The sequence below is a fragment of the Canis lupus genome, chromosome 6, assembly GCF_003254725.2.
Source record: "Canis lupus dingo isolate Sandy chromosome 6, ASM325472v2, whole genome shotgun sequence".
Classification (NCBI taxonomy): domain Eukaryota; kingdom Metazoa; phylum Chordata; class Mammalia; order Carnivora; family Canidae; genus Canis; species Canis lupus.
The window spans coordinates 63033749-63058844 of record NC_064248.1 but is presented as its reverse complement, the minus strand read 5'-3'; the positions used below and the strand labels follow the sequence as shown (position 1 = coordinate 63058844).

The following is a 25096-nucleotide window of genomic DNA, read 5'->3' as shown; positions in this document are numbered from 1 at the left end:
CGGGTTTTGCTATTTCTTTACTCATGTGCCTTGGTAAGAGCACCTTGAATTATTCTGCACGTCCCTCTGCCCTTATATGGGTGCCTTCAGCAACAGGATGGCAGAGTAAAGGTTGAGTCTGCACCAACGAAGACACTGATTTTACTTTTCGCTTTCAGAGATAGTAGCCATTACAAAACAGAATGCAAGGGACAATAAATCCATCTACTCTAACCTGGCTCACCTTGGGTAAGTTACTTAACCTTTCCAAGCCCTAGTTTCCTTACTGGTAAAGTGCCACAGTAATGACTCTTACTTCATAGTTTCTCCTGAGGATTAAGTGAGATCATGCACATAAAGAAGTATTCAGCACATGGCCTGGCATATGGGACGCAGGGAATTAATATCAGTTATCTTCATCGTCATCGCCATCATCACCATCATCTGGACACAGATCTGTTTGTTATAAATGACAGGATTCCAAAACCTATAACAGAAGGCACTGTTGCTCTTAATAAAAGTTGAACACCTTAGAAAATGGAGACAGATATCCTCATAAAAACACATTAGGCAGTGGGATTAATTCCTTGTCATTGTTAGGCTGAGGGGAGGGACAAGAGCAGAAGAGAACAGAAATGGGCATTTCCCCAAGCCCTTCTTGTTCCTGTTTTTGTTTGTTTGTTTGTTTTTCAGTAAGACACAACAGGGACACCTGGGTGGCTCAGTGGTTGAGCATCTGCCTTCGGCCCAGGGCGTGATCCTGGGGTCTCAGGATCGAGTCCCACATCGGGCTCCCTGCATGGAGCCTGCTTCTCCTCTGCCTCTGTCTCTGCCTCTTTCTATGTCTCTCATGAATAAATAAATAAAAATCTTAAAAAAAAAAAGAAAGACACAACATTGTCTTAAGTACCTTTTCTCCTCATATAAAAGATCAAATGCCAAAATGTCTACCACACATCCATTCTTTAAAATTGTAATTTCAGTTATTCTTCCTCTGTGAATTTAGCTTTCCAGCGTCTAGAGGTTTAGACAGTGAATTGCTCCCTGCCCCATTAACTAAAATAACAACAAAAAACAAACAAAAACAACTGTGAAATATTCAGATCTAGTTAAACGTTCACAAGGAAAACCAAAACTCCACTTTGAAGCACTATGAAACAAAGAACTTACCAACAGTATATGGTTTCACACAATCTAAAAGTTTCTATGTATTCTCTTCTGTTCAATGATGCACCAAATTATACACTAGGAGGCTTGTGATAAAAGTTATCCAACCAGACTATTAATCAATATTCAAACTGAAACCAGGAGACTAATTCAAGTTATTCTGTTCTAGGTCAACCATAGTCAGATCTCATTGTTGAAGGTTATAAACTAGTTTATAAAGATATTATAATAAATAAACATTAGTTTCAAAAGCAAAATGGTAACAGAAGCATCCATCTCTGCTTTGCATAAACCTAATACTGTCACAAGCTTCAAAAGCAGCCAAGAAGGACTCCATTAAAGATGAGTGCTGGAACACACAATGAAGTTCCCTATTACAGATTAAGCAAGACATAGCAAAGCATTACATATTGGACCATGAGCATCCATGACAAGTCATACAAGAACTTGGTTATAACAAGTGTTATTATAGTTTCATTACAGAAAAGGGGAAAAATCTAACAGTAAATCATATTTTGTTTCAAGTAATCTGTAACCCCCATATCTCTCTCTATACCACTGGTGAGAGAAGTTGTCCAGATTCTAAGACAGGTCAAACTCACAAGTGAATTTAATGAACAAAGCTTGAAGATTAAATAATTTGGCCAACCTGTAAAACTCACTTCATTCATCCAAGACTGTTGAGGAATAACCTTGAAAAAAAGTAAGAAAAAAATCTATAAAGTAATCTATAAGAGTTCTTCCTTCTAGTCTTTAAATCAGAGAGTCAATAGTTTTACTCCTTCCGGTGGATAACATGTATATGGGCACTTAATAAACTTCCTTGATTCCAAGTATTTTTTAATGTACATTCCAGTAAGTGGGTCTACATAACAGAAAGTTTACTAATTGCAGTAGCACCACAATAATGTCAGTAAAAACATTCCCTTACTATTTCTGAAGAATTACTTTGGCTTCCCTAGTATGTTGCCAAAATAGCATTGCCATATTTCAGGTGTAAAAAAGCAAGGGTACTCTGGTCTTTCCTGGATAAAATGATTATACAGACCTTAAGAATTACCTAAGCACTTTCTAGGTTAGAATCCTGACAGAAAATTAGGAAGTAGTGAGATATTTGAACTTAATATAATTGTACCCTTTCTGAAAAAAGAAGATTTTAACGAGTTTCATAAATCTATCATTGTGTCAAAGCACTTCTTTCAGATATATTTCTATTACAGACAGAAAACCTGGTCTCAGGGAAGCGAACAGGATTGCCTGAGGCCACATTTCTAATTGGCTGTAAAAGCCTGGACACAAACCTGTCTTCAAAAATGTTTTCACTCCATCACCACGTAACATTTCTACACTATCCATGCAAACCTCTATAGAAAGAGAGTTAAAATAAGAATTAAAAAAAGATTAAAATAAGAATAAAAAAGATTTCCACCAAGTTTCTTTAGAAGAATGAGTTCCATAGTTCACCTGAAATTATTCCACTCAGAGCATACAATCCTTTAAAGAACTTATTTACTACTTAAATTGAAGCATAATTGTAAGCTTCTCTGCTATGCCACAAATAGCATTTTTTTCTCATTAGAAATGCTTTGCTTTGAAAAGGTTTAAATACCTTTCATTCTCATTTCTGAGATCAGTCCCATAGAAAGTTTAATAACTTTCTAAGTTATCTAATAACTAAGATAACTCATCTTACCATTTAACTAAGATAATAATAATATTTAATAACGAAGATAACTCATCTTACCATTTACTATCCTAGGGTAAAACATTAAGACAACATCAAAACTAAAAGTTCATAGAGTTTAATAAAAACATTTATGGTTAAGGGTAATTACACCTGCTTGTTTTTGTTTTTTTGTTTTTTTTTTCCTCTCTTCCATCAGAAAAGTTCCTTGGCTGCTTATTGCTCTTCCTTTTAACCAAAAGATTCCGGGGGTTCTCAATATACAATAATCACTTGTAAAATCTGGGAGTGCGCTGCCTCCAAAACGACTTGCAGTTACCCCTGTTACCTGGTATACATACTTTCGGGTGCCTCTGCTCCTTGGCTGTGGGCTGGATTTAGTGGCTAGATTCTAACAAACAGAAACAGCAAGAGGTGATGGGGCTTCCAAATTCAGGTGATGAAAAGGCGGGCTTCCTCTTGGGATCATTTATGACCTTCTGTGTCTTGGATAGCTTTGATATTGTGAGCAGGTTCATGGGAGGCTGATGCGGCAAGGCTAACTCGTCTCCAGCCAACAGCCAGGGAGGAGCTGGAGGCTGCCCAGAGCCGCAGGAGTGAGTTTAGAAGTATTCTCTCCCAGTCAAACCTTGATGACTGCCACCTTGGCCAACACCTTGATCACAATCTAGTGAGAGATCTTGAGCCAGAGGCACCCAGACAAACTGCACCCAGATTCCTGATTGACAGAAACTGGGAAATAAATGTTTGGTGTTTTAAGCTGCGAAGTTATTCAGTAATAGGTAGCTAATACAAGTTTTTAAAAATATATATACGCATTTCTGAGTCCTTTCCATAATTTACATGTCCCTAGCTGGAACATAACTAAAGTGCCATCATACACTACAAGTGCAACAATCAGCTTTCTGGCAATATCGCCCAGGAGTACAATCGCTCCATATTATTACAGGTGGATGCCTCCCCTCACTGGTTGATCAACTTCTACAGGAAGTTATGAACTTTCCTACAAGGTGGGGATCTTCGTGGTATCAAACGGTGCCTGAAACAAAGCAGGTGCTCAAGTAAACGTTTATAAAATGAACTGTGTCCCACATATGGTCCACCGACTTCTAGCCTGCGTGCTCCACCCGTGCTTTCCTCTTTCCCCTAACCCAAAACTAATACTTCTTCAAAGCCCAAAACAACCACCACCATCATCCCCTCCATACAGTTCCTCTTGGTTCTCCATATACTCTCTGATTTGTTTCATCATTCCTAGCTAGACTTTCAGGTACCACATGTTTCACAGTCCTGTAGTTTCTCCACTAATCTTAACAGAATACTCAATAGCTGATGACAAGTCAACATGCTCACTCAAGCAAAGGTGGGTAAAGGAAAACAGCAAATGGAGAAGAGGCAAAAGATAGGAGTTCTTTAGAGAAAATCTCTCAAATCTCTAACACATCTAACAACTGAAAGAGAGCTCAGCAGAAACATAAGTAGTATCTTGATTACAAGATTTCCTTCACACAGTACATTTTAAGTGTTCTTTTCAAGTTCACTTGAAATTCAAACTTGAGAAGGCACAATTGCCTACCTAATCAGAATTCTAAAACTTCAAGTGCCAGAAAAGAATAGCTTTTCATTATACTGGAAAGTAGTAACATTATACCATCTAAGCTTCCAAATATTGCACAGGATTTGTCACAAAGAGCTAACTACTAAAGTCTTGGCTGAAATCTCACAAAGTTAGAGTTACCAAATTGTCAGGCTAAGAAAATAAAATTCTTAAAACTGACTTTAAATACTAGTCCTATCTTACAAATTCAGTCATAGCAATTAAAAATTGTTATCACCATATTTTAAATACATGTTATTACTCTCAAAAAGCAAATATATTACGATTATTTAAACTAGTACCCCCATCTATTTTTGTTCCAAGGGAGACTAGAGATCTTAATGTCATTATAAATACTCCCACTGCCTTACACAAAACCATTCAGGTGTGCGTCCAGTGTAGAAACTCACTAAATGCAACTTCTTAGAAAAATCTACCTTTTGCAAATTTAAAATCTAAACGAATTCATCTGAGTGGCATAATTTAACAGTATACTTTCCCACAGAAACAAATCCCTCATAACTTAAATGTGAATAAACAACTCACTGGCTGAAACTCAAAATGTGTCATTGTCTTCACCATCTGCCCCCTCTGGTTGAGTCCACGGCTCTGAGGACGGGCACTTGGGGAGCACAGCATGCACAGTGCCAGCCAGCCTCACAGGCCTGAGCCAGACAGGCTGAGCCCACATCCTGACCAAGTCTCTCAGAGCTGGTGTCCTCACCTGGAAGATGACGCCATCTTCTTTGGAGGGTGGTTGTAGGTATTTAATGAGGTAACAGGTGATGAACTGAGCATAGTGTACCATGTAGGTGGGGAACTGATTTAACAAACATGTGCCAGGCGCTGTTTTCAACGCTTTACATATATGATGAAGCCGATCCTCACAACAATCCTACATCATTTCCTTTTTACACATAAGGACATCAAGGCACAGAAAGGCTACCTGCCCCCTCCCCAGACTCTACAACCCATCCTCTTAACCAACACATGCTGCTGCTTCTGTGGATGAGGGGTTCGGGAAGCTGTACTCCTACCACCAACCTTCAACAGCCACCACTCACTAGCCCGTTAACTCCAACTGGGCAAAGACTACACAAGATAGTGTGAAGCCACAAATCATGGCAAAATATTTCATGTGTGTCCTTTTGGGTTGAGGGATACAATCTCAGTGAAGCTCCAAGCCAGAATCTGCCATGAGAAAGCCACCCTCTTAGTAGCTCTGGGAGCAGGGAACTACATGCTGTATTTTAAACTTCTTACACACACCCTGGAAGCAACTGCTGCTGCAGTATGAGAAACAGTATGGTGCAACGGTTAAAAGCACAGGATCCAAAGTCAGACCACCTGGTTTCAAACCCCAATTCCACCACCCACCAAGTGGCCCTGAACACAAACCTCTGAACTTCATTTCTCTTGTTTGCAAAAGGAGAGTAAAAAGGAGTCTTTAAAAAAAAAAAAAAAAAAAAAAAAAAAAAAAGGAGTCTTTAGCCTCAAAGGATTATAATATGGCTAAGTAACACATTTAATAATCTTACTAAATTTATGCGAGTGCAGGGCTTAACACAGGGTCCTGGGTACATGGAAAGTGTTCCATAAATGTTAGCTATTATTAGATACTTTAGTAACTTGAAAGATTTCATGATATCTTGTTAAAAAAAAAAGTTGCAGAACAATATCTAACATGATCTTATTTGGTCTTAAAAAAAAAATCCACCCAAACTATAGGAGTATGTACATATAGGTATAAATTCTGCTCTATAAAGACACAAGTTTGTGTAAGAACAGAAAAAACTAGAAAAAAAAACTTGTGAGAAAAGGGACTTTATCTTTTTCTTTATGTATTTATTTAATTATAACCCTAAACTTGGTAGAAGAGAGGGGAAAGACTGACTTTGATTTATAACTATTAAGATCTTTTCAGAGAAGAATGTTCTTGGGACGCCTGGGTGGTTTAGCGGTTTAGCTTCTGCCTTTGGCTCAGGGTGTGACCCCGGGGTCCTGGGATGGAGTCCCACGTTAGGCTCCCTGCATGGAGCCTGCTTCTCCCTCTGCCTGTGTCTCTGCCTCTCTCTCTCTCTCTCTCTCTCTGTGTCTCTCATGAATAAGTAAATAAAGTCTTAAAAAAAAAAAAAAGACGAAGAATGTTCTTATTCTACCCACCTTCTATGACTCAAGCAACTAACAAGGTGTATTTCTCTCCTTCAGGAGAGCAGCATATGAAGTTACACAGGTACGTACTTATGCCACGCCATCTAATAATTCATTATATGTTGACTTTCTACTGCTAATGTTTTCATCTGTTTTGGTCATGGCTCCCCAAACAAATTATTAGTCGTTTTTATTGTTTGTTTTTTTCAGGGCACTGTTACTTCAGGGAAGGTGCACAGGATATTGACAGAGCACTAGACCAGGTGTCAGAGGCTAAGGTTCTTCTATCATCTCCTGAGCAACCCTGAGCTGCTCATTTCTCTCCTTTTCAGTATCCACATCCATAAAATGGGGAGGTTGAACTAGATGATTTTAAAAATATTTTTAGTCTATTACCTGTTTTTTACATTTTTCATGAGACTTAAAATGGAGTAGAGCTATTCATACCAAAATATTTTCTTTACATTTTTATAACACTGTGCAGTCTTGACAACCATTTAGCCAATGAGATTCTACTGAATTCTAACAATAACAATTTATTAATCATAAACAATTTACTAGGAATAATTTAAAGCATTTTACATGTATTAACTCATTTAATCTCACAACAGCCCAAACAGTTATCTGGCCCCATTACAGATGACAAAACTGAGACCCAGAGAGTTTTCTTGCCTGAGGTCACACAGCAAGAATGTGACAAAGCCAAGATTCAAACCCAAGTAGTCCAGCACATTGAACTACTACACCCTACTGTCTTTATTGTAGGAAAGGAGGGAATACACAGTATGTGAGCTGCTTTTCCAACTGAACACACACACAGGTATTCATTTTTTCTACCAAGTCATCTTGAGACAAAATTACAATCAGATAGTAATTATTCCAACTGAGTGATTGGGATATGAAACAGGAGCAGACAAAAAATTAAATGTTCTAGCAATTCAAAAAAATTATTTTTGAAAAATCTAGTGAATATAGACCTCAAATTGTCAGACTTTCACTGAAGTGCCATTCCCTTCTGTTTGTGCTTCCAGGTCACTGTGCATTAACCTCTACAGCACAGGGACACCTGGGTGGTTCAGGTCATGATCTCGAGGTTCCGGGATCAAGTCCCACATCGGGCTTCCTGCAGAGAGCCCGCTTCTCCCTTTGCCTGTGTCTCTGCCTCTCTCTCTGTGTCTCTCATGAATAAATAAATAAAATCTTTAAAAAACAAAACAAAACAACTTTCCAGTGAAGATCTCACTGTAATGAAACTTCTCTCCCACCACCTAAACTGAGTTCCTGGTCTACTTGCCTGGCATCATACAGTTTGTACTCTGCTTTGCCATGAGGTATCATAAATGACCCATCAGAGGATCCAGTAAAACATTTGCTGACAATGAAAATTCTCAAGTCCCACTCCAGCTCTAAAGATTCAGAAACTCAGGGAGTGGGACCCACAAATCAGTGTTTTAACAAAAACGCCCATGGAATTCTGATGCATCAAATTTGAGAACATGGCTATACTCTATAGACTGTGCTTCAGTATAACTTAGTACTCTACTCTGCAGTTTAGAATATGGAATACCAAAAAGGAATTATTACCTAAGGGTGCTACAGCACAGATTTCAGAAATAATGTAAAAGTGTTCCCAATAACTAAATGAGGGTTGAAAATAATAGTCCTAGAGAACGCTTGGCTAAGGCTTACTTAAACCTTGGAGGGTGGAGAGAACCCTCAAAAAAAAAAAAAAATTTGGCAGGTGAAATTCATACATCCTAGTCACATACTCTACAACCTTGGAAGTTCACTTCTAGGTATAAATCGAAGAGAAACTCTTGCATCTATGTGCCAAGATGCATGAACATAAACAGTGACACTCTTGACAAATGCCAAGTAGCACAAGAGCAAAACCCTGGAAGCAACCCACCCATCAACAAGAGAAGAAATAAACTGGGGCATATATGCAAAACGGAGTATGATGCAGCAATCAGAAAACAGCAGTGACACACAATATAAAGGAAATTTCCAGCAATACTGAGTGGATGAATTTCAACATTATAGTAAGTGAAAAATGTATCAGAAAACAGGGCATGTAACATAGTTTTTAACTGTGTATGTGTTTGGAAAACTCATAGATGCAGTAAAACTATGTTTTAAAAGATACCAAGGGAATGATGGATATAAGATTCAGTAAATAGGAGGTGCCTGGGTGGCTTTGTCAGTTAAGCAACAGACTCTTTGATTCTGGCTTGGGCCATGATCTTAGTTTAGCGTCATGTGATGGAGCCTGAACACTCTCTCGCTCGCTTGCTCAAACAAATAAAATCTTAAAGAAAAAAAAAAAAGGATTCAGTAAACAGTTGCCTCAGGTGAGACAAGAGGGGAAATGGACTGGATGGGCCCATAGGGTCACACAGAGATCATCGTCAAGGTCCTAGCTTTATGTTAGATGGTACTCCGTATTAAAACTAATAGATCAGGACAGCCCCGGTGGTGCAGCGGTTTAGCGTCGCCTGCAGCCTGAGGTGTGATCCTGGAGTCCCGGGATAGAGTCCCACATCGGGCTCCCTGCATGGAGCCTGCTTCTCCCTCTGCCTGTGTCTCTGCCTCTCTCTCTCTCTCTCTCTCTCTCTCTCTCGCTCTCTCTGAATAAATAAAATCTTTAAAAAAACAAATAAATAAAACTAATAGATCAATTATGAGAATGTGTCCTGAGCCAAGCAATATAGCTAATTCTTTGTACCTGAAGTCCTTTTTTTTTTATTTTTTTTATTTTTTAAATACAGGGGTGCCTGAGTGTCTCAGTCAGTTAAGTGGCTGCCTTTGGCTCAGGTCATGACCTCGGGGTTCTGGGATTGAGGCTTCTCCCTCTGCCTCTGCCCATCTCCCCGACACTCGTGTGTGTGCACACGTGCATGCTCTCTCTGAGAACTTAAAATATAAATTAAATAAAAAATAAATTAAAAAATATATACATCAAACAATTCTAAAGTCTTCCCAGTCTGGCTATGAGACACTATGAGTCCTGAGTCTGACACCTGCCAAGGCAGGGACTAAACTGTTTTGGGTCACAGAATTTAAAGCCAGTGACTCTCCCCACTTTAAAAGTACAAAAACAAGCAGTTCTGGCTGTAGTTTCAGAGGATCTATGAAGTCATTCAGATCTGCACAGGATCCACAGACAAGGAGGGAAGAACTGTAACTCCTGTACTAATTACAAGAAACGGTGGGAGACACCAATTCTCAGTTGACATGGGTCGTCAGCTATGCCACCCTTACAACAGGCCCAGAGCAGTAGATAGAACACTATTTTATTGATGGAAGAATCTGAGACTCAGAAAGATTTAAGTAACTTGCCCAGTTACAAACCTGAGAGGAAGGAATAAAAATCCAGCTATTTAATAATACGGAAAGAATAAAAACTAGCTATTTTTGGTCCCCAAACCTCACAGATCCTGGCCTCCTCTTGACTTTCAACAAGTATCCCAAGTAAAAGATATAAATTCTGTGGGCTCATCTCCTCATTATAAAATAACAGCTGGGGGATCCCTGGGTGGCTCAGCGGTTTAGCACCTCCTTCGGCCCAGGGTGTGATCCTGGAGACCCGGGATCGAGTCCCACATTGGGCTCCCTGCATGGAGCCTGCTTCTCCCTCTGCCTACATCTCTGCCTCTCTGTCTCTTGTGAATAAATAAATATTTTTTTAAAAAATAACAGCTGATGATGGGGTATATTTATTGATGATTTCTAGGATGTCTTCTTGCATTTATAGTCTACATCTTAGGTGTAGGGATATTTCTAAAACTTGGATATGGAATAAAAGAATGTTGAAGGTGCCAACTTTTAGATAGGAAAGTACAGAAAAGCAAATAATCTACTGGACAAAGGACAAACTCAAGGCTGAGATCTTTATAACCTAGACTAACTCTCAGATAAAAAGCATATGCAATGGCATTTTGTACTGGCTACTGGCTACTCATTAAACTCTATACATGATTTTAAATTCATATGTAGTGCTGTGATTCCTTCAGAGCAATACTCTTCTATCAACCTTCTCCCACCATGATGTTTCCAAAACACTAAGGTTCCATTTTCAGCAGCCTTGGCACAAAAATATTATACCTAACTAAGGCAACTAATGGTCAGGGCCTGGCTGATGGACTTAGCCAAGACAATGAGAATTGTGAAGGACAAATAAATACTTCGGTAGTTGGGACTGACAAACATGCTGACAAATATACAAAAGGGAGGTATGTTATATTCTCTCATGTAGAAATTGGTCTTTGGTACTAGACAGATTAAGTCTCTTAGATAAAAAGAGAGGAGTAAGATTAATAAAATTGGGTTTGGTTAAGTATGTAATGATAATGAGCTCAGTGTAGAACGTCCTGGGTTTAGAGATGCCCTCATAGGACTTTCAAAAGGGGATAAACTCTAGGGTTTGGAGATCAAAGAAATCACGGCAGCTTTGTGAGTCATTAGCATGTAGGTAGTAGTTGAATTCATAGAGAAAAAAAACGGTAGCAGAAAGAACCCTAAAAAACATCAACATGTAGCAGGTGAGTGAAGGGGACCTGGATATAGGAGATAAAAACTGGGGTGGACTGTAGGAAAGCCAAGGGATAAGAAACTTTAGAGGGGGTGATGAACAGCAGCAAATGCCATGAAAGAACAAGATCTGAAGAGAAAAATATGGTGGATTTGGCAATGACGGACTTTACAACCCTGAAGAGTAAAAATGAAAACTGGATTTTAGAAAAGTAATCAGCAAATAAGGAGACAATAAATAATTTGCTCAAGAAGCGGTTTCACATGTGAGAACAGACTTCTTTAAATGTGGAGAGGCTTTATTAGATGCTCACAGATCCACTAGCAACTCAAGAGTTAATAGAGGAGCAGTGTTAATATTACTGGCTAACTGGCTGTAGTTTAATTTTTATTTAAAAACTTATTTTTAACTTGGAAGACAGGTTCTGTCTTTTCTCATCTCAGAATCCTACACTGCTGGAACCTGACTTTTTTTTTTTTTTAATGGCCCTTAAGACACTTAGATTTTGGGGATCCCTGGGTGGCGCAGCGGTTTGGCGCCTGCCTTTGGCCCAGGGCACGATCCTGGAGACCCGGGATCGAATCCCATATCGGGCTCCCGGTGCATGGAGCCTGCTTCTCCCTCTGCCTGTGTCTCTGTCTCTCTCTCTCTCTGGGACTATCATAAGTAAATAAATAAAAATTAAAAAAAAAAAAAAAAAGACACTTAGATTTTGTACTGCCTTTATAATTTTGTTATTTCTCTTACCACATTGCAAGTTGCTTGAAATTGGAGCGGTAACTTACTTACCTTTGCATCCCTATTCCCCTAATCTTAAATTACTGACTTTGGTGGAAATACCCTTCAAAAAAAAAATCAAATATAATTCCCCTGAATAATACCATTTAAAGGTTCCCTAGCACCTACTGGTCAAAGGTCACAGGCCCGTTCTCCAACCTTATCACTAATATACTGTACCTGGCTCCAACAACCAATCCACCGGTACTTCCTCAACAGTATATTGGGCAGAACATGACACCATGCACTTATCAGGTGAATTCCTTTTCTTTCATCAGAACACAGCTGGAATTCTCCTTTCTAAAGCCTTCTCATATTTGCAATTTTCATTTTCTATTTTTGCTCTCTCCCTTACTACACTGTTAATTTCCTAAAAACAAACTCGTCAAGGAACACTCATCTTGTTTCTCTTCAGGCCTGGCAAGCAGCAGCTTGGTAAAGTGTTTATTAAAGCATAATTCGGAACATCTGTTGGTACCATGAATACCATTGACCTGCTATCAAGAGAGTAAAGACTTTAGGTTGTTTTCCATTAGCAATAATGAGGAGCGTACTTCTCTAGTCCATCTCACCTCATTAACTTGTGAATTCAAGATGAGCATGTACCTTCATTACCAGCTAATCATAATCACCATCACCAAAGACACAAAAAAGCCCCTCAGAGTATCAAAAGCCTTTGTCCTGAGCAAATAGTCAAACCAATAAGACATATTCACAATTATTGTAAAAGATACAAAAAAAAAATCACTTAAAAAGCTTTGAAATGGCTCCAATTTAAGAATGTGAAGTGAATTAAAACCACACAATTCTCAAGCAGTATCTTTCACTTTTTTATATGTAGGTGCATGCTACACAGAAGACACTCAAATGTCCACCTTAATAAAAACCTGTGTCATATCCAGCTTGTCAAAGAGCGTCTAGGTCAGGTTTTTGGAGAAGCCAAGAATATATTCTCTGTGTTGGCCTTCAGGCTTTTCACAAATCATCTGAACAGTTAACGATGTAGATTCTCATACAGCGCCTCGGCATGTCTGGAAGGGAATGTGCTTTAACAAGTCTTGTCACAAGGCACAATGTGTTAGGAGGAGATCTTCACATTTCATCCTACAATAACAGTCTTTGCAGTCATCTTCAAGCTGCTCTACCCATGTTACTTAATGCCGAGGCTTTTTTTATCTTCATTGTACAGACGGGGAAAGAGAAGGGAAGGAAGGGATAAGACGACCTAGCTGAAGAGGCCCTACAACTCACCCAAAGAGCCTTCATTTTCACCATCAGCTGCTAATTCTTTCAGAGAACCATTCTGTTTGAGGAACTTTCACTCACAGCAAGCAGACCATAGGGCACACTGGCCATTAGCTTTTGCTCGTTTAGTCCGAATGAATAACCTAAACTTCCTAGGCCTTTGAAGGCTGTTATATGTTATATGTGTTATATGATAGCTCTAGGAGAGAGAGGCCTTTGAATGGATTAACTTTTGCTGACTGAATCCAAGTTCATAAATCTACCTTTAACTTCTTCTAAATTTCAAGATACCTTGACTTAAAGTTGAACTCCAAAGGCATTTTGGTCTGTCTCCAGGTCGCTCATTCTTTTCAAATTTCATTTAGTCTCTTAAATGTGTCAAGTCACACCTACCTTTCAGTTCAGGATCAAGGCTACCAGAATTTTCCTCTACCTAAAGAGGAAACCAATCCCTCCAAAGCCACGCAATGTTCCCAGGCATCCATCATTCACAACCAACTCTAGAGACAGACTCTCATCTGTGTTGTTAGGGAAGCCCAGCAATTTCAAACTCCAGGTGGCTTCCACTCTTAACACTTGGGATCCACTCTTGGAGGAGTTCTCCTCCTAATCCCCTCCCCACGATGCTCCCCACCCCCAAAGGGAAATCTCCGTCCTCTCAGATTCCGCAAGAACTACATCGGCGGCAGCATTGCAAGAGGACATTCCGGCAATCACAACCATGCCCCCCCCCCCCCCGCCTTGAAATGCGGGAGCGATCTAAAGACCCTCACGTTACATGTGCTAAGAACAAATTATTTAGCAGGTTCCATTTCCTGGGCCCAAGTGACTTGCAAAACAGGCCCATCAGCAGAGGCTCGAAAGCGGGGACAGGGAGCTCACGATTCGGTTTACCGTTCTTTACCGCAGAGATTCTCCACCAGAACATTTCCACACTTGCCTGCCTTTTAGATGATGTAAGCTCTTCCCCTTGACTTTTAACCAGCTCTCTCTCTCCCCTGCGGCGGCCGCGGGCCCCTCCGCAACTCATTCTAGGGGCTGCCCCTCGCCCCTCGCCGCTCGCCCCACCAAGCCCCGCAGCGCACAGCCCGCGCCGGCCTCCCCGCCTCCCCGCCGGGCGCCGGCCGCTCTCCATCCCTCGCAAGGCTCTGGGCTCCGGGTCCCGAGCCGCCACCTACCTCCCGCCGCCGCCTGCAGGCAGGCCGGGGTCAGGGCTCGCCCGCCTCCTCCAACGGCCCCAACGGCCGCGCCGAGCCTCTCGCCCAGCAGCGGGGCGCCGAGCCAGGTGCCGGCGCTCACCTCCGCGCCCGCCCTCGGCTCCCCGCCGGCGCCCGCCCCAGGCCCGCCGGCGCCCCCGCCCCTCTGCGGGCGGCCGCGTCACAATCCCCGTCGCGGGGGCGGGCTCTCACCGTCACGGCCCCCGAGGGCGGCGGGGACGCGGCGCGCTGTCCCAGCCCGGCTCGCGCAGCCCGGGGGCCCGCAGCGCCCGCAGCGCCCGCCCCGCCCCGCCCCGGGCTCCGGCCCCGCCCCCGCCCCCGGCCCGGCTCCGCCCCGCCCCTCGGGCCGCCCCCCGCCGCGGCAGGTCCGCAAGGTTCCCACCCCGCCCCCGCGCCGCCCGCGCCGCAGGCCCCGCCGCCTCCCATTGGCTCCGCCAGTTGCTAGGCGATGAACAACCGCGGCCTGCATTGGCCCCCGGAGTCTCCCCCCACCCCCCCACCCCACCCGCGCTCCAAAAAAACCTAGAGAAAAAGAAATCCTTATCCCCGGGGCCGGAGCGGGATGCGGGCGCAGCTGCGGCTGCGGCACCTGTTACGCCCTGGGATTCACCCGGCAGGGCCCTGCGCCCCGCCCCCTCCTCACGCCCGCAGAGCTGGGGCCCCCGGGCTCCGTGGGGGAGGCGGGTCGTGGTGGCTTTCGGGCGCGCGTTCCGGGCCCCAGTGAACCCCAGCACCCACGACGGAAGCAAAAGTGAAGCTCCCAGCAGACCCACGTGCGCTGGCAAAAGTGGAGAAATACACCGAACATAGGCACCCAGAATTAGGTCAGGCCCAGGGGAAGGGAGGTTCAAGCGTCGGGAATCGTGGATGCAAACAACTCAACCCGCGGAAAGTTACGTGTAAAAAGTAGGGCAAAGAAACGGACCTGGGCAGGAGGCAGCGAGGATACTAACATGGTACTGGTCAGCCGCAAGCTTATGCAGAAATGTCCCACGCCCACTCAGCGAAATATGTGCAGAGAGAATGCTGCACCCGTAGCCGGGGTCAGATCCGCCCCTCCTCTATTCCGCGTCAGCCTAAAATTCTCCAGGGAGGCAAAGGGGCCAGAGAAAGGAAAGGGATCAGATGGTGAAATCGCAGGCATAGGAGCTGAGTTATACACACAGAGATGTGCTTTGATGGATTTTGTTTTTACTGAAGCCAATGAGTTTACTCCGGAGAAATAGGTTTGGTATTTTAAGGAGGCTCCCGAGAGCACTTTGAAACCTAAATAGTATGAGGCAAAAACAAGATATTAACAATGAAGAAAGAACAAGGGAGGAAGTAGTGCTCCCACCTCCCCCGGCCCGGGTTTACACGCACAGACTCCCAATCCTGGATGAAAGATCGGGGCGAGAAAATGAGCACGCCATGGGGACAACTTCAGAGTCCAATGAAATCCTCCCCTCTGCTTTTGGCCTAAGCCACCAGGAGGCCAGCTAGATGCTGATAAGGATAGGTAAATGACAGCCTAGGAGCCAGTTGGGGCCCTTCGTCCTAAAGACGCTAATAGCGCAGGGCTAGTGGGGAGGAAGAAACCCATTAGTACCAATGTTTACCTAACTCCCTAACTTAGGCTACTGATGGGGGCGGAAAGGACTTACTCGTGCTGCCAGGAGGGGTTTTGAAATTTCAACTCTCCACCCCCTCAAAATTCCATACCCCTTCCCATCAAACAACTTCATGTCACAGTTTTTTCTTGACATAACAAGGCTTCATTTTGACCACTTCCCCTCACAATCAAAAATGGAGTGCTCACTCTTCAATGGGTAGAAGAATTGAGATCAATCAATTCAATGAGTAGCTTCTGGCACACCCTACTGTGACCTAACCACACACAGGGCTGGGTTCTAAGAAGGTTTGGGTAAGGCTGAGGTGAGCTCTGGAAAGTTCAGACCCTTCCCCACACCCAAGGATGAAGCAGATCTTTCTGAATAAAAGAGTAGTTCTCAATTTTTTGGTTTCAGGGAACTCTTTCCTCAAAGAGCTTTTGTTAATATGGGCTATATCTATTGATATTTATCATACTAGAAATTAAGACACAAATTTAAAATGTTTATTTAAAAAATAAAAATGACATCTTAATATACTTGGCACATTCTTATGGAAAATAACTATTTCCCCCCAATATAGTAAGCAGTGGCATGATTTTAAAATTTGGTAGATTTCTTTAATGTCTGACCTAATGGAAGGCCATTTGATTTTTATATCTGCTGAATTCAATCTGTTGTACTATTTTAGGTGGTCTCCACTATACACTCATAAGAGAATGGCAGTTAAAAGGGCAAATAACATTTTACCATTATAATTAAAATTGATTTGACTGCACACTCCCTGAAAGGGTGTTGGCAATCTCCCCTCCCCCCACCACCCCTGTCCCAGGGTTCCTAAGATTACACTTTGAGAACCACTAGTCTAAACCTGTCTTGATACTTTGTCCCCCTTTTTTGGCCACTATTTTAGGAGCTGAACATGTGACCTAATTCTAGTGAGTACACAGTGAAGTGGAAGGGCATGGGACTTTGGGGGAAGGGTTTTATCCCTGAGAACCCGTAGGAAGTCTTTTCCTTACCTCTTATCTCGGCCATTCTCCAGTGAGCAAGATGTGTTTGGAGCTGTTGTGGTACATCCCACAATAGTGAGAGAAAAGCAAGAAAAATTAAGGAGAAGCAACCTAGAACCCAGACATCCCCGGGTGGCTATGTTAACCTACCCTGGCTCTGCTGGCCTCCAGACTGCTCACATGCTTGTGCACTGATGTATCCTGAGGGCCTAAAACAGTGCCTGGTACTTCATGATTGGTGCTTAATACTTAATTTGGTGAATAAACAAACATCAAATGAATGTTTGTTTCAAAGTAATCACCTTGGCAGGCTGTATATATGACATATTCCGTTGATGCTGCTCAAAAGGTATCACATCAGTGTAGGCACTGGATTTGTTGAGAAGAACTCTTTCTTGAAGAAGAAATCTGAGTTTTGGAACAACCCAAAAGTTGTTCAGAGCCAAATCTGATGAACACATTCTGGAGCCATGTTAAAATGCCAAACTTGTGTTTTCCGACTAAGTTACTACATTGGGTAGATAGAGAAAGGTCAAAAAACAAGATTTGTTTGATTTTCTAAGACAGGCAGTAAACTGACTCTGAACATAGAGGAAGAATTCTAAAAACGTACATCAATAACAAGTTGCATAAAAAGTGTGTGTGTGTGTGTGTATATATATATATATATATATATATTTGAAACTATACGTTTGTGTGTATGTGTGAATGAATCTCTTCCAAACTGTCTGCAGACTTCTTGCCCTACGACATCAGAATCTTTCAAAACTGAAAATCAGATCCTTTCTCCCCTCTCTCGCATTGAGAACCTTTCGTGGCCTCTCATTTTACTTAGCATGAAATTAAACTTCCTACCCAATCATACACACATGATCTGGCCCCCAGCCCCTTCTGGAAATCTCACTTTGGCACACAAGGTGCCAGAGCCACAGCCATTTCCTTCTTGGTCCTCTGGCCCCTTTGAACCTGTCATTCAGTCTGCCTTGAAGGTTCTTCCCACAAGGGTTTAAACTCTGATTCTTTTTCATCATTCAGACCTCACTTCCATATATAAAGTAAGCTTCCCAGGCCTGGTTCTATTTGTTTCCTTGTTTCCTTGCTTATGGTCTGTCTCCTCCCACAAGAATGCAAGCCCCATGAAGACCGTGACCTTGGTTGCACTAGCCACTGCAGCCCCAGCCCCTGCATGTGGGCACTGCAGGGTTGCTAACCAAACTATTAATAGTGAGATTGGGAGGGAGGTAGATAGTAGGGAAGGAACATCTGCTTCACATTTTATTAGCTTCTGTTATACCTGAATTTTTACAAGTATGACACTGTAATTTTAAAATATTTTCATTTCACTGAAATACAGAGACTGATTTTAGTACAGGTATTAAGTTAATAATCCACTCCCTATTTACTCATATGTGAGCCTTAGAAACCAGTGTTTCAAATACCACAGCAAACATTTAGGTCACACAGCTTCTACGAATGTGTATATTCAAATCTGAATAGTAATGGACCAATTTATAAAGGCTTTCCATTGTGATTCATACCATCTGGATTATTTCAGTAACAGCAACAATTTCTGGACCTAGAGGAGAATATTTCTTGTCAGAGCCTGTATGCTGTAACAGATGATGGGTTAAGTCACTTCTCCTTCATGGCAACACTTTTATTAACTCTGTGTTCTGGCCAGGACTACCTTGGGGCAGGGGGGCAGGATGGATAAACAAAGTTTTACTGGATATTGTATTAGTAACTCTCTTATCCATGGCCTCATTTTATTTACAAGATCAAATTTTTTCAAAGATCTTATTTACTTATTCATGACACACACACACACACAAACAGAGGTAGAGACATAGGCAGAGGGAGAAGTAGGCTCCCTGTGGGGAGCCCAATGCGGGACTCGATCCCTGGACCCCGGACCCGCAGTCATGCCCTAAGCCAAAGGCAGACACTCAACCCCTGAGCCACCCAGGTGCCCCTACAAGATCAATTTTTGATCTGACTTTTAAAAGGTGGCATTTTGTATGGCTAGAAATGGCTTCCCTAGCTATCTGACAATCTCTGCATCATGCTGCATTTCTGAAGATGATTCATTTCTGGCCAATCCCTTTGGGTTTTGGCCAGTAGTAGTCCAGCTTGGAATGACAGTCCTGTGCCACTTACAAAGTGCTGGCTGAGTTTGCAGGAAAACAGACCACAGCAATTCCCTTTTCCTTTCATCTTCACTGAGGTGAAAATTTCCAGAAAAGAAAACTATCTCTCCACATTGCCTGCTCCACCCCACCTTGCCACACACAAACACACAGAACAGCAGACAGCAGACACACAAACACACAGAACAGCAGACAGCAGACAAACACACAGAACAGCCGGATCATCTTCCAGGTATTCCATTCTTGGTGCTTTAGATTTTTGTCTGGTCTGCTAAGTGTTCTGCTCTAGTGTTTTTTTTAAAGGGTTCTTTTTTGAGCAAGAATGCCAGCCAGATGAATTTTATTAAGCTCTAACACTTTGGTTTCCAACTCCCCATTTGTTCTGAAATCAATTTGTTAATTTTAAAATATGCCATGCAAAACTCAATTAGGCATAAATCACTCAAACTATTATAAGATACTATCATATATATAGGTGGTAAGGTATCAACCAGAGTAGTTCTCAAAACCTATATGTCTGGGAGAGAAGCATACTTCCTTTAGTAAATGCAGCAAACCCACATGTAACACACACGAGCGCACACACAATAGGCAATCATTTTGAGCATGAAGAGGGACTGTCCTAGATTCTAATGTAAAACACACAGACCATGCTAACACAAGTTGTTATACAAACTCATCTTCTTCAGTATCCAGTCATACTAAATATAATGATTTTTATATTTTTACTGGGAACTTATGGGGTCTTATCATACTGCATATAACACTTCACTTTTTAAAAACTCACCAATCAATAAAGATGTGGTATATATATATGTGTCTGTGTGTGTATGAATATTACTTAGCCATAAAAAAAATCTTGCCATTTGCAACAACATGGATGAATCTAGAGAGTATAATTCTAAGTGAAATAAGTCAGAGAAAGACAAGTCAGAGAAAGAAAGACAAGGTTATAATTCTGTAATTTTTTTTTTCCAGAGAATTTGGCCCAGGACCTTGCCAGGACTGTTTATTTACAGGGAGGGCTATGGACCTAGGATGCCCTCAGGGCTGCATGCAATGGTGAGTCTAGGACCTTAGCTCCAGCTCCGTTACTCTGGGCTTCTTGCTTCACTCGCCACAGAAAGGCTGAGGCCAAGGGCCAGGCACCCTGGAGGAGTCAGCTTCACCCAGACATGATGTGTTTGGCAAAGGCTTCATAATTGATACAGCCATTGGCATCCTCTTGTTGCCATTTGCAACAACGTGGATGAATCTAGAGAGTATAATTCTAGGTGAAATAAGTCAGTCAGAGAAAGTCAGAAAGAAAGTGAAATAAGTCAGAGAAAGTGAAATAAGTCAGTCAGAGAAAGACAAAGCCATATGATTTTACTCCTATGTGGAATTTAAGAAACAAAACAATGGAAAAAAAGAGACAAATCAAAAATCAGACTCTTAACTATAGAGAACACACTGATGGTTACCAGAGGGGAGGGAGGATGGGGGCTGGATGAAATAGGTGAAGGGGATTAAGAGCACACTTATCATGATGAGCACAGAGTAATGTATAGAACTGTTGAATCACTATATTGTACACCTGAAACTAATATTCACCATATGGTAACTATTGAAATTAATAAAATAATAACAAAATACAAAAATTAAAAGTTACCAAGCATACACATCTCCCATTGGGTCTCTCCTTTAGCCACCTTGTTTTTGCTCACTGCCCCCACCCCATCCCCTCTAGTACATATATGAGCACATGCACAAAACTAACCTCACTGACTACAGTGACTTCTAAACCTTACTCAGAGCAATTTGGTTCATTCTACTTTTCTAAACTTGCAAATTTAAACCCAGAGCACTGATCAGTCAACAAAAGACCCTCCAAGGAAATGAGGGGAACTATAAATGACCCCAAATGCTTTTTAGTGATAGTGAAACCTATTTAAAAACCACAGAGCACAAAAATCCAGCATTCACTTGAACAGTTCTAACTGATTTAATTCTGCACCAACACACCCTTTTATTTCACATGGTCCTAGTCTCCCTCCAACTTATTTGAAATTTTACTCAATGGTTCAATGAATATTTATTGAATGATTACCATGTGCCAAGCATCGAGGGATAGAAGGTCCCTGTTCACAAGAGGAACTCAGTCTCCCAGGAAGACAGAACAATGACAGTCTAAGTATTGTAGGAAAGAGGGAGCGTATATGAGAAGGTCTTGGGCTGAAATACTAGCCCACCCACCTGGGTCCATGTTGACATTGCTGAGCTCCCAAACCAACCGACCTGAAGCTTCCTTCCTATGGACATTCAGTTTAGTAAACAATAAATGTTTTGTGGTTTAAGTAACTACTAGTTAGTTACTTGCAGCCAAAAGCATCCTATCTGACAGTACTCAAATAAAGTGACCTGAGGGTATTGTATTTCATTTTATTGGTACAAATATGCTCAAGTCACACAAGTGGAAGCAGTCACATGAGCCAAAAAGTCAGTGAGAAATGAAGTATAGGAGTTATTTACAAAGGACTGATTGAATGGGATAATTAAAGAAATGGGGAAAATGTGGAATGGTTTCTGTAATTTGAATTATAAATATATATTTAGGATATCAAAATTTTTCTAAATGTCTCTTTACTAATTTAACTGGTCCAGAAAAATTAAAAGCATATTGATAAGTACAACTTTTCACAAAATGATTTGCTATTCTGAAATTTACTTGCTTTATGTTATAGAAATTTTTCTGGAAAAATCATTATGTAAATAACTTAGAAATCAAATCATATTCTAGGCAGCCTGGGTGACTCAGCGGTTGAGCGCCTGCCTTCAGTCCAGGGTCTGATCTTGGAAACCTGGGATTGAGTCCCGCGTTGGGATCCCTGGATGGAGCCTGCTTTTCTCTCTCTGTGTGTCTTTCATGAATAAATAAATAATTTTTTTTAAAAAGTGTTTAAAAACAACCAAATCATATTCTAAAGGTTCTAGTGAAACCAGATATTTCAGAGAAAATTATGATAAATTTTTTTGGATGGCAAACAACATCTTTATAGAACAAATAATCTCTTTAATATGATCCATCTTATGAGATCATATTTTAATATGTTGGATATCCTTAGACTTTTACCTATTATCATTTAAAACCCAGACTTGGGGTGTCTGAATGGCTCAGTTAGTTAAGCATCCCAGGGTCCTGAGACTAAGCCCCATGTCGGGCTTCCAGCTCAGTGGGGATCTGTGTCTCCCTCTCCTCTCTGTTCCTCCTCCAACTGTGTGTGCGCGCGTCCGCATGCTCTCTCTCTCTTCTCGCTCACTTTCTATCTCTCTCAAATAAATAAAATCTTTTTTAAAAATACCAAATAAAACCCAGACTTTTGTATAAGTATTTTATTTTATTTTATTTTATTTTTTATTTTTTATTTTTTTTAAATTTTTATTTATTTATGATAGTCACACAGAGAAAGAGAGAGAGGCAGAGACACAGGCAGAGGGAGAAGCAGGCTCCATGCACCGGGAGCCCGATATGGGATTCGATCCCGGGTCTCCAGGATCGCGCCCTGGGCAAAGGCAGGCGCCAAACCGCTGCGCCACCCAGGGATCCCTGTATAAGTATTTTAATTAAGAGTCTTCTCTAATATGAATCATAATACAGAAGGCTGAGTGTTGCAATCAACAAAATACTCCTATGTTTTTATTCCGCAACTAGCATTTCAATTTTACCTAACTTTTAAAGATCCTTTTGATTTTATTATTTGTATTTTGCTAGGCAAAGTTTCTTTTCCTGCATTCTCAGAGAAGAAGAAATCTGGAGGCTTGGTTCCTGATGGATTTTATTTCCTGCTTTATAAATCTCTATCAGTGATGTCATCCAATAATTGCTCAAGTTGAAATATAGTGGAATAGAATCCTCTATATGTTGGGTAAAATGCCCACATCAAATTTCAGATGTGAAAAACTCTGATATCAATTAAAATATGGTACGGATTTAAAGTAACAGCTTAAGACTGAAAATCATACGTGAATTGGCCTGTCCCTTTAAAAAGAAAAGCAATCGCATTTTGGTTGCTGAGCTCTCTTGGATTTATTTTATCTTAGCAGCTGTTCCTGAAGTCGATGTTATTCAAATGAGGGGTTTCAAGCTCTTTGTTGTGTTTTTCAACTTATGGTATATGCTATCAAACATAAGACCCAAATTTAGAATGGGGTGGGGACAAGGGACAATTAGAAATACCAAAGAAATAAAATAATATTGAAAAAGCCCTCTAAATTTTTACTTAGCAAAGATAAAACCGATGAACATGATCTGCCTGAGGCCCCAGTTAACAGTAGCAGGGCAAAACCCCCAAACCTCTAAGCACCAAAAGTTGGATGATATATTTAGTAATATGTATACGTGTAGGGGGGAGGGGTGGTGTCCTGGAGGGAAATAATGGAGCTTTTCTGTGGTTATGGAAGATGAGAAGAGAACATACCAAACACTTTTTATTCCATGCTGCAAATATGCATATTATAAATTTTGCCTAACATAAAGCTGCTCTTTGACCTTTGAAAAATAACTTTATATCTCATACACTTTCTTTTTCATTTATTTTTGTGACACTTGCGTTTGGAAAGGCAGCATGGCCTGCTTGTTAGGAGTGCAAAACCCTAAGCAAGAATATTCCTTCAGCCACCTATTTGCTGTGGAAACTTTACTTTTCACTAATTTACCAATTAAACTGGTTCACTTCGGTAATAGCAAAGTATATATCAAATTTTAACTTACTCAGGAGTTATCACCCTCATTCTCATGTCATATTTTATCATTTCCCAGTATTAAGGCCAATGATTTACTGAGTGATTACTACTTGTCAAGGATTGTTCTAAGTGCCTTGCCTATGAATTGATTTAATCCTCACAACAACCCTCTGAGGCAGGTATCATTATTGCCTTTATTTCCAGAAAGAATTAAGCAGGAAGAGGTTAAATGATTTGCCCAAGATCACACAGCAAGTACATTTCAGAGCTGGGGTTCACAGGGCTATTCCCCTAACCACCCATGTCATCACCAACCTGTTAGGATCGTCTTACTCTCTGTTGCTGTTCAATCATTTTTGTTCAAATGCCTGCTGATTAGTGAAGAATAATTTTTACACTGGGATAACCACCCTCTCTGCCATGTACATGAAGACTCTCCAAGTGGTACAGAGTATGGACAGTTTGAAGGGACTCAATTCCACGTCCTCAATGTCTATACTTTCCTAAAATGCCTGAGAACAGGCTGGTGGTCTCTTTTCACCCGCTTCCTGCAATTGCCATTTCACCACTTAACAAAAGAAAGTCATTCTCACAGATCCTGCTCCTTCCTATGGTATACTGACCCCAGGTGTACAACAAAGGGAAAATTAGAAGCTCGTGTTCATGTTGAGAAAGAGATGTCTATGATGAGTGGCAAACTGAACTGCAGCCGGATAGAGTATCAAAAATAATTCAAATGACAGATCATCACATGACTTTTGGCGCATAATGGAGAATTCAAAGAACTGAGTAATACCACTACAGCAAATTCCTCCCAATATTTCTGTGAACAAAGTACCTCAGCATTTCTATCTATACAAACAGCGTCAAATGCATGAATAGAATTGGAGCAGAACTCAGTAATACACTCAGAATATAAATAACATTCATCCTCAAATCCCCTGGAAAGGAAAAAGCTCCTTCCATTTCATTAACACATGCATGTCCAATAAAGCCTTATGTTTTATGTTTCAAGGTAATTATCAATTTGTAATAGAGCCACCATTTGATCAATTGTGTACTACTAATGATTTTAGTGATAACACCATCCAGAGACATTTTTAACACCTAGAAACTAGAGTCACAGGGGGTAAAATGATGTAAATACGTAATTAAAATACCCACTAGGCAGAATGATGTAATGATCAATAAAAAATTTTAAGCATGATACCATTCTGTGGGGGAAAATAGACTGAAAGTACAAGTTCAAGAAGAAGGAAAAATGTAAATTTTCAGAC

General features: G+C 41.2%; 1 protein-coding gene and 1 long non-coding RNA gene across 9 annotated transcripts in view; one reads left to right on the top strand and one right to left on the bottom strand.

Moving 5' to 3' along the window:
* The window catches only part of LOC112640973 (SSX family member 2 interacting protein), a 120046-nt gene that overhangs the window by 26989 nt on the left and 67961 nt on the right, over positions 1 to 25096 (bottom strand). For 3 of the 8 annotated variants that reach the window (XM_049111747.1, XM_025417812.3, XM_035717200.2), the window contains exon 1: positions 14310 to 14465. The exons of 1 other annotated variant lie outside the window; for it this stretch is intronic. The gene's annotated coding sequence lies outside the window, so the exon portion shown is untranslated. Of the gene's footprint in view, positions 1 to 295; positions 445 to 14309; positions 14466 to 14540; positions 14629 to 15273; positions 15325 to 25096 lie in introns of those variants that run through there. 4 more of the 8 variants (XM_049111745.1, XM_049111746.1, XM_025417809.3 and 1 more) reach the window with 4 other exon arrangements.
* On the top strand, positions 14872 to 23668 carry LOC112640974 (uncharacterized). The gene is made up of 3 exons (XR_003124383.3): positions 14872 to 15172; positions 20076 to 20159; positions 22849 to 23668. It is a non-coding gene; the product is annotated as an uncharacterized LOC112640974 (long non-coding RNA).